We start from the raw sequence: 12498 nt of genomic DNA, 5'->3' as shown, positions 1-12498 counted from the left end.
ATAAGACGTCAGAAGTTGACGTTAAGGTCTTGTTTGCATGCGTTTTCTCTCCTTTTCTTTTCTAGAAAACATAATCAATCTTGACTATTAAGTAAACTAATAGCAGAGCCAGAAACACGAGGGTCGATGGATTGAGCGTATCCATCTGATGAGCAGACTTTCTTGCTACTAGTTAGTATAGTAGTCATTGACAGTCACTGATTATATATAACTCATCTACGAAGCTTCGCCATCGAAATTAAAGTATGAAACTATCAAGTCAATTGACTCTAGCTGCAACCTGCAAGCCTATCTGCAATCCAAAGCCACCAATTCTCACACCGAGGAGATAAGAAATCAACACTCAAAATTTAATGGGTCGGTCTTCCACATTTTTTCCACTCAAAACCCACCCCGCCTTCGAGGTCAATACGACGGAGAAAAGAAATTAGATGTTAATATTAATTTTTCTATATTAGCTTGGAAGTTGGAAGTGGAAGAGCACTAATTAATTAATAAATCCTTAGCAAACTTTCTGGCCTTCAAAACCCAGAGACTCTAGGAAAAACTCAGACATGGCTATTGAGTTGATCAATGATACCATCTTGAAAGCTTCTCCCTCGTCAGAGTATCCCACCTCTAATGCTCTGGTACCTCTCACCATCTTTGACAGAGCAGCCTCTGATCTCCATGTCCCCATCTTATACGCCTTCCGGGCACCTCTACCGTCAAACGAAGCCATCTCTCCAAAGCCCTTGCTCACTACCCCCATCTCGCCGGTCGGTTCACGATTGACGATCAAGACCGCACTTGCATCATTCTGAGCAACGCCGGTGTCCGGGTAATTGAGACTTATGTTCCAATCACACTGGCGGAGCAACTCCCCTTCACTCCAGCTTCAGAGGTTGGCAAAAACCTCCTCCCACCCCTAGAAGGTGTGGAAGAATTGCTCCAGGTTCAGCTAAACCGCTATGCCTGTGATGGGCTCGTGCTAGGCCTGAGTTCACACCACCGTGTAGCCGATGGCCAGTCCATGAGATACTTCACTGTCTCATGGGCGAACTTGGTGCGCGGACTTGACATTGAATCACTTCCCTATCACCACCGAGATGCTGTTTCTGTCCCAAGAAACCCACCCAAATCTGAGTTCGACCACCCTTCCATGGAGTTCAGAAAGCACACTGCTTCATCAAACACCAATGAACTTCCATCATCCCCCATTGTCAATCTGGTCGTCCATCTTTCATCTGAGTTTGTAACCAAGCTCAAAGCAAAGGTGCGCCAAGGAGGCAAATGCTACAGCACTTTTGAGTGCATCCTTTCACATATGTGGAAGAAGATGACACAAGCCCACGGGCTTGAACAGGATGAGTTCACCCAAGTCAGAGTGGCGGTGAATGCCCGAGACCGAATAAATAAAGGGGAGCAAATCAATCCTTAGTCTTGCAGAATCATACCAATACCATTCATGTACAAAGAACAAGAAGCCATGTTGCACCCCAAAGAATATCATGCTGCAGTTATCAATGAGGTTTAAACGTACATACCTGTATCCATCGCAGTAGTAGAAACCCTTGCGGAATGAGTGATGAATCAATGGTAGGTCGACTGTGGTTTTCCTCAGTTAAATCTTCCTTCTTCCTTAGGTTTTCTCAGCTCTTGACTCTAATGGGGTAGAGCAAGAGGGCGGCTAGATGATTTAACATATTGGGAACCATAACCTAGGAGCCTTTATATTTTGACCTAATAGGATCCCATTAAGCCTATATGGGCCAAAATGTGGTATCCACTCATTAAGCCCCATACCCTTTTGTTGAAGTCTATGGGCTTTGCCTAAATGAATCATTTGATTTAGCCCACTTACAAGATAGCCCATCAATGCAATTGTTTCACTGAATATGTAAGCCCACTTAACAGAGATTAAAACCTAACAATCTCCCACTTGGGCTACATATGAGAACTGAAACAATTATATTGAAAGAATTCCTTATGTGTACACTCCTTATGCTAATTTCTTTAGACTTCTCCTTAGTTTCAATCTGGTCCATCTCCTGTACTAATATGAGACCATGACAGCTTTCGCCACATATATGCATGACTAAACCTTTCATGCTCACCATATCAATGCATTCAATGACATAGATCAAGTATGGATGAGTGGCATGGAAATTACATGCAATGTGATCTCAAAACATGTCTATTTCCAACTGGTTCAACTTTATTCTTTAGAGAGATCAATCAAAGTCACAAACATATTCAAAGATGTAGATGATGGAAAGAGTCATAAACTTTATTATGTGTAAATGTAGACATGCAAATATGCCTTAATCCATAGTACATCCAAGAGCAAAAGAAAAGAAAACTTCCACTAAATAAAGGTATCATAAAACATGCCTATACCCATACGAGCAGTGTGCTCATGAATCACCTTAGGTGGCAATCCCTTGGTCAACAGATCCGCTATCATGGAGTTTGTCCCTACATGCTCTATGCAAATCTGACCACTCTAAACTCTTTCCTTAACGGATAGAAACTTGATATCAATATGTTTCGACTTCAGAGAACTTTTGTTGTTGTTGGAATACAGAACTACAGATTTATTGTCACACAATAACTTTAATGGCCTTTCAATGCCATTAACCACTCGCAGCCCCGTGACAAAGTTACGCAGCCATATCCCATGATTGGATGCCTCAAAACAAGCTATGAACTCTGCTGCCATAGTTGAAGGGGCTATGAGCGTCTGTTTGGCACTTTTCCAAGATATAGCTCCTCCAGCTAACATGAAAACATAGCCCGAAGTGGATCGTTTGCTGTCTTGGCATCCCGCAAAATCAGAATCAGAATACCCAATGATCTCCAAATTGTCTGATTTCCTGTAGATTAACATGAAGTCATTTGTTCTCTGTAAATACCGCATGACCCGTTTGGTTGCTTTCCAATGATCCAATCTTGGGTTACTCAAATATCTGCCCAACAGTCCCACTATAAATGCTATATCAGGACGGGTACAAACTTAAGCATACATCAGACTTCCTATAGCCGAGGCATAGGGAACCTTTTGCATCTCCTTTATTTCAATGTCTGTTTTGGGGTACTGACTGAGACTGAACTTGTCTCCTTTAGCCATAGGCGTATCACCCGGAGAACAACTTTTCATGTCGAATCTGCTTAGCACCTTTTCGATATAGCCCTTTTGTGACAATCCAAGAACGCCTCGAGAGCGATCTCGTAGTGAGAAATTTTTGGGTTTCGTGCAGCAAGCCTATATCGTTACTCGCCAGCAGTATGTCATCGACATATAGTACCAGGAAGATAAACCTACTCCCACTGAACTTGTGGTATACACATTCATCAACCACATTTACCTCAAAACATATGAGGTAATCACTTGATGAAATTTGTGATACCATCGACGAGAAGCCTATTTGAGACCATAGATGGATTTCTTTAATTTGCAGACCATTGATGAAACTTTGGATTCAAAGTTTTCTGGCTGAACCATATAAATCGTTTCATCAACGTCTCCATTGAGAAATGTTGTCTTTACATCCATCTGATGTAGCTCTAAATCAAAATGAGCTACAAGTGCCATTATTGTCCTAAAGGAGTCCTTCGAAGAAACCGGAGAAAATGTCTCTTTATAATCAATGCCTTCCCTTTGAATGAAGCCTTTGGCAACTAGATGAGCCTTATATCTTTCGACATTTGCAACCATTGGGTTTCGAGCCTTCAGGCAACTCGACAAGATCCCAAACGTCATTGTCTTTCATGGATTTCATCTCTTCTTGCATGGCATTGATCCAATGTTGAGAATTAGAACTTTGAAGGGCTTCGCGAAGGGTGATTGGATCATCTTCCGCTAAGCCTACCGAATCTTCTTGTTCTAGGAGGAACACGATATAGTCATCTAGAATCGCACTTCTCCTTTGTCTATTGGATCTCCTCAATGGCACTTCTTGAGGTTGTTGAGTTTGCTCTATGGAAGGAACTTCATTGTTGTCTTGAACCGGAATTGCTTCATGAACAGTGTCAGGAATTGTTGTCTGATCACTGGCGATAATAATATCAGGAAGAGAAATGAATTTCTCTTCTTGCAAGACAACTGTTTCGTCAAAAGAGACGTTCCTTAATTCTTTCCCTCCAAACTCAACATCTTCAAGAAATCTCGCATTTCCCATCTCAAAGAAGGAGCGGGTAGTGAGATCATAGAACTTGAACCCTCGAGAACGTTCCGCGTATCCAACAAAGTAGCAGCTAACTGTCATAGAGTCCAATTTCTTTTCGTTGGGCCTGTAAGGCCTCGCTTCAGCTGGACATCCCCAAATGTGTAGGTGCCTTATGCTGTGCTTTTCCCAGTCCACAACTCATATGGGGTTTCAGTTACTGCTTTGCCGGGTACTCTGTTAAGGATATACACTATAGTTTTTAATGCTTCTCCCCAAAGTGATTCAAGTAAAGAAGAATGAGTAATCATGCTCCTCACCATGTCCTTAAGTGTCATGTTTCGTCTTTCAGCAACACCATTCATGCTAGGTGTACTATGGGACGATACCACATTCCTTTAGGAAGTTAGCAAACGGTCTTGGACGCTGCTCTCCTGATCCATCATATCTGCCATAGTATTCCCCGCCACGGTCAGATTTGACGGCTTTAATTTTCTTACCAAGTTGAAGTTCAACTTCAGCTTTATAAGACTTGAAAACGTCCAGGGATTGAGACTTCTCACTTATTAAGTATAGGTACCCATACCATGAATAGTCGTCTATGAACATGATGAAGTACTGCTGGCCATTCCATGCAGGCGTAGGGAATGGCCCACAGATGTCCGTATGTATCAGTTCTAAGACTTCCGTACATCTATTGGCACCTATTTTCTTTGTGTTCGTCAATTTTCCCTTAATACACTCAATACAGACTTCGAAGTCCGTTAAATCAAGGGAATCAAGAATTCCGTCCAACACAAGCTTTTGAATTCTCTGTTTAGAGATGTGGCCTAAGCGCTTATGCCATAAGGAAGCAGAATTCTCGGTTAATTTACGCTTTACACCTTTAGTACTTGCATGCAGGATTGCATTGTGGGAAGCAATAGTTTCTAACATATATAGATGATCAATTAAAATACCGGTACCAATGATATTTGAATTTAAAGAAATACTAGCTTTATTATTTCCAAAACCACAAAAGTAACCAGATTTGTCTAAATAGGAAATAGAAATTAAGTTCCGTTTAAATGACGGAGCTACAAATGTCTCAACTAAATTCAAATAACAACCAGTTTTTAAAATCAATCTAAAATGTCCTACAGCTTCCACAGGAACTTTATTGCCATCGCTTACATAGATGAATCTTTCAGCATCAGTTGGCAGTCGGCTCCAGATGCAACCCTGCATAGACACATTCATGTGAGTAGTAGCGCCAAAATCTATCCACCAAGTGTCTATAGGTACAGAAGCTAAATTAGCCTCAGAACAAACTAAAGTGAGAGACATACCCTTCTTTATGCGCCATGCGGCATATTTGGGACACTCTTTCTTCATGTGTCCTCTTTTCTTGCAGAAAAAACAGGTAAATCCATCACCTTGCTTCTTTGCCTTTTTCTACGTGGGTATTCCATTTGCAGTATCCTTAGTCCTCTTCTTTTTATTATTCTGAGAGGTTGATGCTAAGTTAGCACTTTCCGTCTTTTCTCTCTGGATTCTTTCTTCTTCTTGCACACATTGAGAAATGAGCTCATTAAGAGTCAATTTCTCCTTTTGAGTATTATAACTCACCTTAAATTGACTGAATTGTGCAGGAAGAGAAATGAGAACTAAATGCACGAGCAAATCATCATTTATCTCTAACTTTAATGCCTTTAGTTTACCGGCAAGATTCGACATTTCCAGTATGTACTCCCTTATATTTCCTTTTCCCTTGTACCTCATAGAAATTAGAGTAGCTAAAAAGTTGCTAGTCTCCGCTTTCTCATTCTTGGCGAAATACTGTTGTATCACCACAAGGGATTCCTTAGCATTATTGCTCTCAGAAACAGAGCCCCGAAACGCTTCCGGTATGGAACGTTTCATAATCATCAGACTCATGCGATTAGAGCGATCCCATTTCTCAACTTTGGCCTCATTGGAATTGTCCTCAACCAGGATGGGTCGCTCCGTCCTTAACGCAAGGTCTAAATCCATGCAACCGAGAACGATTTCCACATTCTCTTTCCAGATCTTGAAGTTTGTATCATTAAGCATGGGAATGGCACTTATTTGCAGTTGCTGAAACTGAACAAAGAACAAAAACAACATATAATCAAAAATATAAATTACAAAGGCAAGATACCCAGCACAACTTGACATTTAGTGTTTGCACAGAAACATCAATTGTAAATGGTACTCTCAACGCAACAATCAAACGTTGATAATAAATCCTGTCAAACAATAGCCTTTCTTTGGATCGACTACTATTCACATGGATAATAACTTTATTATATCAATATTCATCATCGCATGTGTGTTCATTGCCCGACCAAACATCAACCTTCCTTTGGGCCAATCAATGTCCGCATGGACAATGAACACACAAAATCTTCATATTTCAAATCATCGCATGTGTGTTCACTGCCCAGCTAAACATCAACCTTCCTTTGGGCCGATCAATGTCTGCATGGACAATGAACACACAAAATCTTTATATTTCAAATCAACGCATGTGTGTTCACTGCCCGGCCAAACATCAACCTTCCTTGGGCCGATCAATGTCCGCATGGACAATGAACACACAAAATCTTTATATTTCAAATCAAATTAATTTTACACTACAGAGGCTACTTTGGTAACATGCTGCTTCAATCAATTTAATTTGAAAAGGAAAAAGTATTCATCCAAAACTGTATTCATCGCATGCATGACAAAGTCAAAAGTTCAAGGTTACTTCCATGCAAAAGGAGAGAAGAACTGACACGTGTAAATAACTTACGTGCATGCAAATCACGATTCCAAATTTTTTTTTTTGAGTCGGTTCTGTAGACGCATCGAATCACTGATGCGAAATCATTCTTGGGTTGAGGCTCATCGCAACACTGATGCGTCGTTGTTTTTTTTTTTTTTGAGGTTCCAAAGACGCAACATCATCAATGACCAAAACCGCATTGAATCATCAATGCATCTTTGTTTTTTTTTTTTTTGGTCGACTGAAACCGAAGGTCTTTGTTTTTTTTTTTTTTGGTCGACACAGCCTTGCTTCATGGCTGTTCGACAATCACACACAGCCGAACGACTGTATCCGTCGATCGAAAGACAACCACAATGAAATCGATTCAAAAAGAAAAAAAAAACGATAATCCTAATAACCGAACATGATATAAGGCTCTGATACCACTTGTAAGAATAAATAAAGGGGAGCAAATCAATCCTTAGCCTTGCAAAATCATACCAATACCATTCATGTACGAAGAACAAGAAGCCATGTTGCACCCCAAAGAATATCATGCTGCAGTTATCAATGAGGTTTAAACGTACATACCTGTATCCATCGCAGTAGTAGAAACCCTTGCGGAATGAGTGATGAATCAATGGTAGGTCGACTGTGGTTTTCCTCAGTTAAATCTTCCTTCTTCCTTAGGTTTTCTCAGCTCTTGACTCTAATGGGGTAGAGCAAGAGGGCGGCTAGATGATTTAATATATTGGGAACCATAACATAGGAGCCTTTATATTTTGACCTAATAGGATCCCATTAAGCCTATATGGGCCAAAATGTGGTATCCACTCATTAAGCCCCATACCCTTTTGTTGAAGTCTACGGGCTTTGCCTAAATGAATCATTTGATTTAGTCCACTTACAAGATAGTCCATCAATGCAATTGTTTCACTGAATATGTAAACCCACTTAACAGAAATTAAAACCTAACAGATGACACAAGCCCAGGGGCTTGAACAGGATGAGTTCACCCAAGTCAGAGTGGCGGTGAATGGCCGAGACCGAATGAATCTGTCGGTGCCCATGGAGTACTTCGGCAACTTGGTGCTCTGGGCCTACCCAAGGCTGAGGGTGAAGGACTTGTTGCAGGAGAGCCATGCCTACGTTGCTAAGGCAATCCATGAGGCCGTGGCTAAAATTGACCATGAGTACTTCCAGTCATTTATTGATTTCGGAGAGTTATGGAAAGGAAAAAAGGTGAGTTGGTAGTGATGGTGCCGGAGGCCGGAAATGCAGCGTGTCCTAACTTGGAGGTGGATAGCTGGTTGACATTCTGCTTTCATGATCTTGACTTTGGTTGGGGAGCGCCCTGTACTTTTATGCCCCCATATTTGCCTGCTGAAGGCTTAATGGTATTTGTTCCTTCTTGCAAAGAGATAGGAGATGTGGATGTATTCCTTGCACTGGTGGATGAGCAGGTCGAACACTTCAAACAAATTTTCTACGATTTGGATGTAAGTCACAATTGAGGTGGGAATGATGTCTGAAGCTGCTCTTCCACTTTACTTATCTTTGATGTCTGAGGTTGTATTTGGTATTACTGCTGTTTTTACCTGAAACATTTTGGGTTGATCACTACAAATTGGCATTTTGAAACTGTTAATAATTGAAACTTGTTTATCTTAAAAATGCATGCGTGGGATGTTGTCTTTAAAAACTTCAACTTGATGTTTCAGGTAGAAACATTGAAACAACAATATTGGTACTAATCATTTTGTTAGAAATTGGGGTTACAAAAACTTGGAAGAGAAGTTCTCATGCATATTTAAAGACATTGTCTTTAAAACGTTATTTTCCCCCACTCAGTTTCATCAAATATGCTCTTGAGTTACAGGTAAATTCGTTCCTAAGATACAATAGATCCTTGGGTGAGAAACTGTAACCAGTAAAGTTGAAGAAACTCCGAAGAAACCTTATGTAAAATAATAGTAGATCAAACTGAGAGAGACAGTGAGAAGTGGTGAAGGTTGCTACTTACACAAGTGGTGAAGGTTCGAATCACATTATATGCATGTTATTTTTACACAAGTAATGAAGCCATTTGACTATGTTTGAGTTTCGGGTTTGATTGAACCACTTAGGTTCAAACTGGTCAAACCAACTTGAATTATCTAATTGGATTGTCTTCGAGCTAATCGCATCAAGAGTGGTTTAACCGTTTAGATCCGCATCAGTCCAATCAAACTAGACCATGCAGGTTCAGTCAAAAAGCGGGTTGACTTGGACCAGCCCATATCAAGTTTGTGCATGGGTTTGAGGTCGAACCGACTGGCTCGAAGTGGGTTAGGAGAAGTAAATTGGACATGTCCAAATTTGGGTTGGGTTGTACAGATACACATCGGACTAGACAATCGAAATCGATCAAAGCAACGGGGTGGCTTTTGGGTTGGGAGGGACCGGGTCCAAACTGAACCATCCCACCCCGATTCGGGTCTGTTCATATTTAGACCAAGTTGAGCTGGTCCAGACTCGGGTCAAGTTGATTTGGATTTATGTCGATTTGGGTGAAGTGTGTTGATTTGAGACAAAACTAATTTTAGTCAATAATTAATAAAAAATTATGCATTAATTAAAAATTATTTCATTCAAATAAAGAAAATTAAAAAAATGCTAAGAAATTAATACTTATATCTTTAATGATTAACCCAATGATTATCCACAACCTAACACAATCCAACCCATTTAAATTAACCCAATGAATAATCAAACCCATTTCCGACCAGCCAAGTAAACGAGTGGATTGGGTGAATTCAGCGGGTTGGACGAAAAATTGCCACCCCCATCTGCCATCCACTGCTGGATTCACGGTCCACAGTTCAGGGAGGAGAGTATAAGAGTTTTCAAAGGTAATCTGTTTTATTGGTGGACTGGGAACTAGCAAGATGCTGATCCAAAGACTAGCAGATGCGGACTCCAATTGATGCGGATGCGACTGGAGTCGTTTTTCTAGCAGAGAGCGTAATGGAGATGGTGGGGTTGAGATTACTTTGACTCTCAACCAGCGGGAAATGGATGCCTTTGCTTCATCATTTGTTGGTTCTTTTAATTCTCTCTTTTGATCCCCTCGCCAAACAGAGAATAGAAACAATAAAGATGGTATTTAACTGCCATCTACAATGTTGGGAGCGCTTGCATTTAATTCTGATGGTCAATACATCTGTACGTGCTAGTATTAGAAAAAAAGGTAAATCAGCAGATTGTGCGGTGGCTAAAGGCTGCGTTTGGCATGATTTCAGAGAATTAATTCTGGTGAATTTTCAGATTAATTGCTGGAACTAATTATTAATTCTTCTTTTTCTAGGCTTAGAACCCATAGTAAAGAATTGGTTTCTTTGGAGTTTAAAAATTCATTTTTTATCGAAACTCATTGTTCAATCAATGATTGCTTGGAGCAGAAATAATTTTAACCAAACATAGCATGAAAACAAAAAAACTCATTTAATTTACCCTTAATTGGGCCCATAGGTCCCACCACCTTCTAAGTTCTAAGACTGTGAAACCTTGCATGTGCCTCCAAAACCAATCCTGAAGTTTCACCCAAAAAAAAAAAAAAAAAAGAAAGTACTCTTTCTAAGAAAAGCTAATGGAATGTTCCATGAAGTGAAAAAAAACTGGACATTGATTACAGTTAAGAGAAATTGGAGAAGCTCCTCTGTTGTCTTCTCCCATTAATTTCAACCCAAAGAGAGATGGGCCTAAATTGCAAAGTTTTGCTTTCAGAATCCCCTGTAAATTTCATGAGAGCTGCGTAATGATGTAATGGTGCTGGTCTCCATGAATCCACGCCTGATTGATTTGTCTGAAAATTTTCCATTCAAAAGCTATGCTTCCCTCATACCATATATGGCCTTGGAGTAGTGATCAATGAAGCTGCTAGGGAAATCCTTTGCTTGAATTTAGAACCATCACCACAGGCACAGGCAGCTTACATGAAACACCTTCCCATTTGCAAATGTCATCTCCTAGGCCTCCCCTCTCCTTCTCCTGCAGATACCATTGGAACAAATTGAAAGAATACCAGAAAATTGCAAACATATACCACAACACTACCAGAGTGTTGATAGACAAAATCCTCATCATGGTGACCTGGTTAGAGAGTTTTTGATTGCTAGTTCTCTGGCTCACTAATCACTATTACCCAGGAAAGAAGAGGAAAGCAATCACTTTGTCCTGATAGAGTTGAGAGTTTTTATAGGGGAGGTAGCAGTGTTAATTTGCACCCTCTCTGTTGATCACAACTCCATCTTCCCTCTACTATACTTGGTGTGCAGTACAAGTTTTCTCTAGTCAATATCGTTCCATGATAAGTCTCTTGAATATGGCTATAGAAGTTTATTAATGTCTTCCTAGCTTCATTGACTTAATTACAACAATCAAATTAAATATATATATATATATATATATATATATATATATATATTATAAATTCTTTAGCTCTCTTTTTCTAACGAATATTAAAACCTTCCTCCCAATTCACCCTAATTATTAGTCACATTCCTGGACTAGATAGGAAAAATAAATCAGAAATATACACCGATTGAATCGTTTGGTAATGGCTGAAGTGGCCGAATTGAATGATTTATCACCTTGTCTATAGGTGGGTGTTTGGTTAATTTGTCAAAGAGCATGGTTCAAAGTATCATACTATCATACAATTGGATACGCACAAAATGCAAATGGGGGGTTTTACCCACACGTTTTCTTTTTTTCTTTTATTATTTTTAATTTTGGGGCTGGTCTTAGCAAGGCCTACCCCATAAAAATATTAAAAAGATATAATAGTTAATATTTAGATTTTCAGGATGGGGCCGATACGATACGATATGTCTGATATATCCTGATAAATGGAAAATTTTGAGCCTTAGAGGACTTTTCTTATCATAATTAGCATAATTTTCTTAAGTTTACTTATCAAAGCTGTTCTGTAAATGGAAAACCAAACTTACTTTTAATATCTTCTAATAATGGCAAGTTGATATTAATAGAAAAAGTTATCTCTGATGAATTAAAAGCCCCCCGTATATAATAAATAAAATAATTATAATTAAACGAAAGAAATATTCAAGGGTATGATAATTAACCCAACTTTAGGCTCTATTTGGAAGGAGTACAAATGCAAATATGTAGAGCACAAAACCTTCTATTTTATATTACTATTAAGCGTGCATATACTTTGTACATGGCAATTCTACATGATGATAATGATAGTAATAATGTATTTGGAAATTTTTATAAATATGTACTTTTATTTTGTTTTTATTATTAATCGGATGTAGATTGCAAAATCCAAATCTGATTACATAAACACCTCATTCAAATATGTGATAATTGGATCGGGTTGTGAAGTTTCAAATGCCATTGATAGACCCACCTACTTCGCTAGATTCTCCTTTTTGTAATGTTTTGTCTTTTTGGTGTATCTTTTTTTGTTCATTTATAAAAAAAAATGTAAGATTTAAATAGAGGGGAATAATGTGAATAGTAGTAGTTTAATTTACAATTTAAACATCATAATTAAATAGGGACTAAATTAAAAAATGAGTATTTTAGTCAAAA

At 39.2% G+C, this 12498-nt stretch overlaps 1 pseudogene; it reads left to right on the top strand.

Moving 5' to 3' along the window:
• The first annotated feature begins 554 nt into the window (after window positions 1-554).
• On the top strand, window positions 555-8411 carry LOC148845607 (tryptamine hydroxycinnamoyltransferase 2 pseudogene; annotated as a pseudogene).
• The last annotated feature ends 4087 nt before the right edge of the window (window positions 8412-12498 follow it).

Source organism: Nelumbo lutea, chromosome 7 (assembly GCF_056320005.1).
Source record: "Nelumbo lutea isolate HS-2025 chromosome 7, American lotus-T2T, whole genome shotgun sequence".
Taxonomy (NCBI): domain Eukaryota; kingdom Viridiplantae; phylum Streptophyta; class Magnoliopsida; order Proteales; family Nelumbonaceae; genus Nelumbo; species Nelumbo lutea.
The sequence above is the reverse complement of the archived record's forward strand: the minus strand, read 5'-3'. Positions and strand labels throughout refer to the sequence as shown.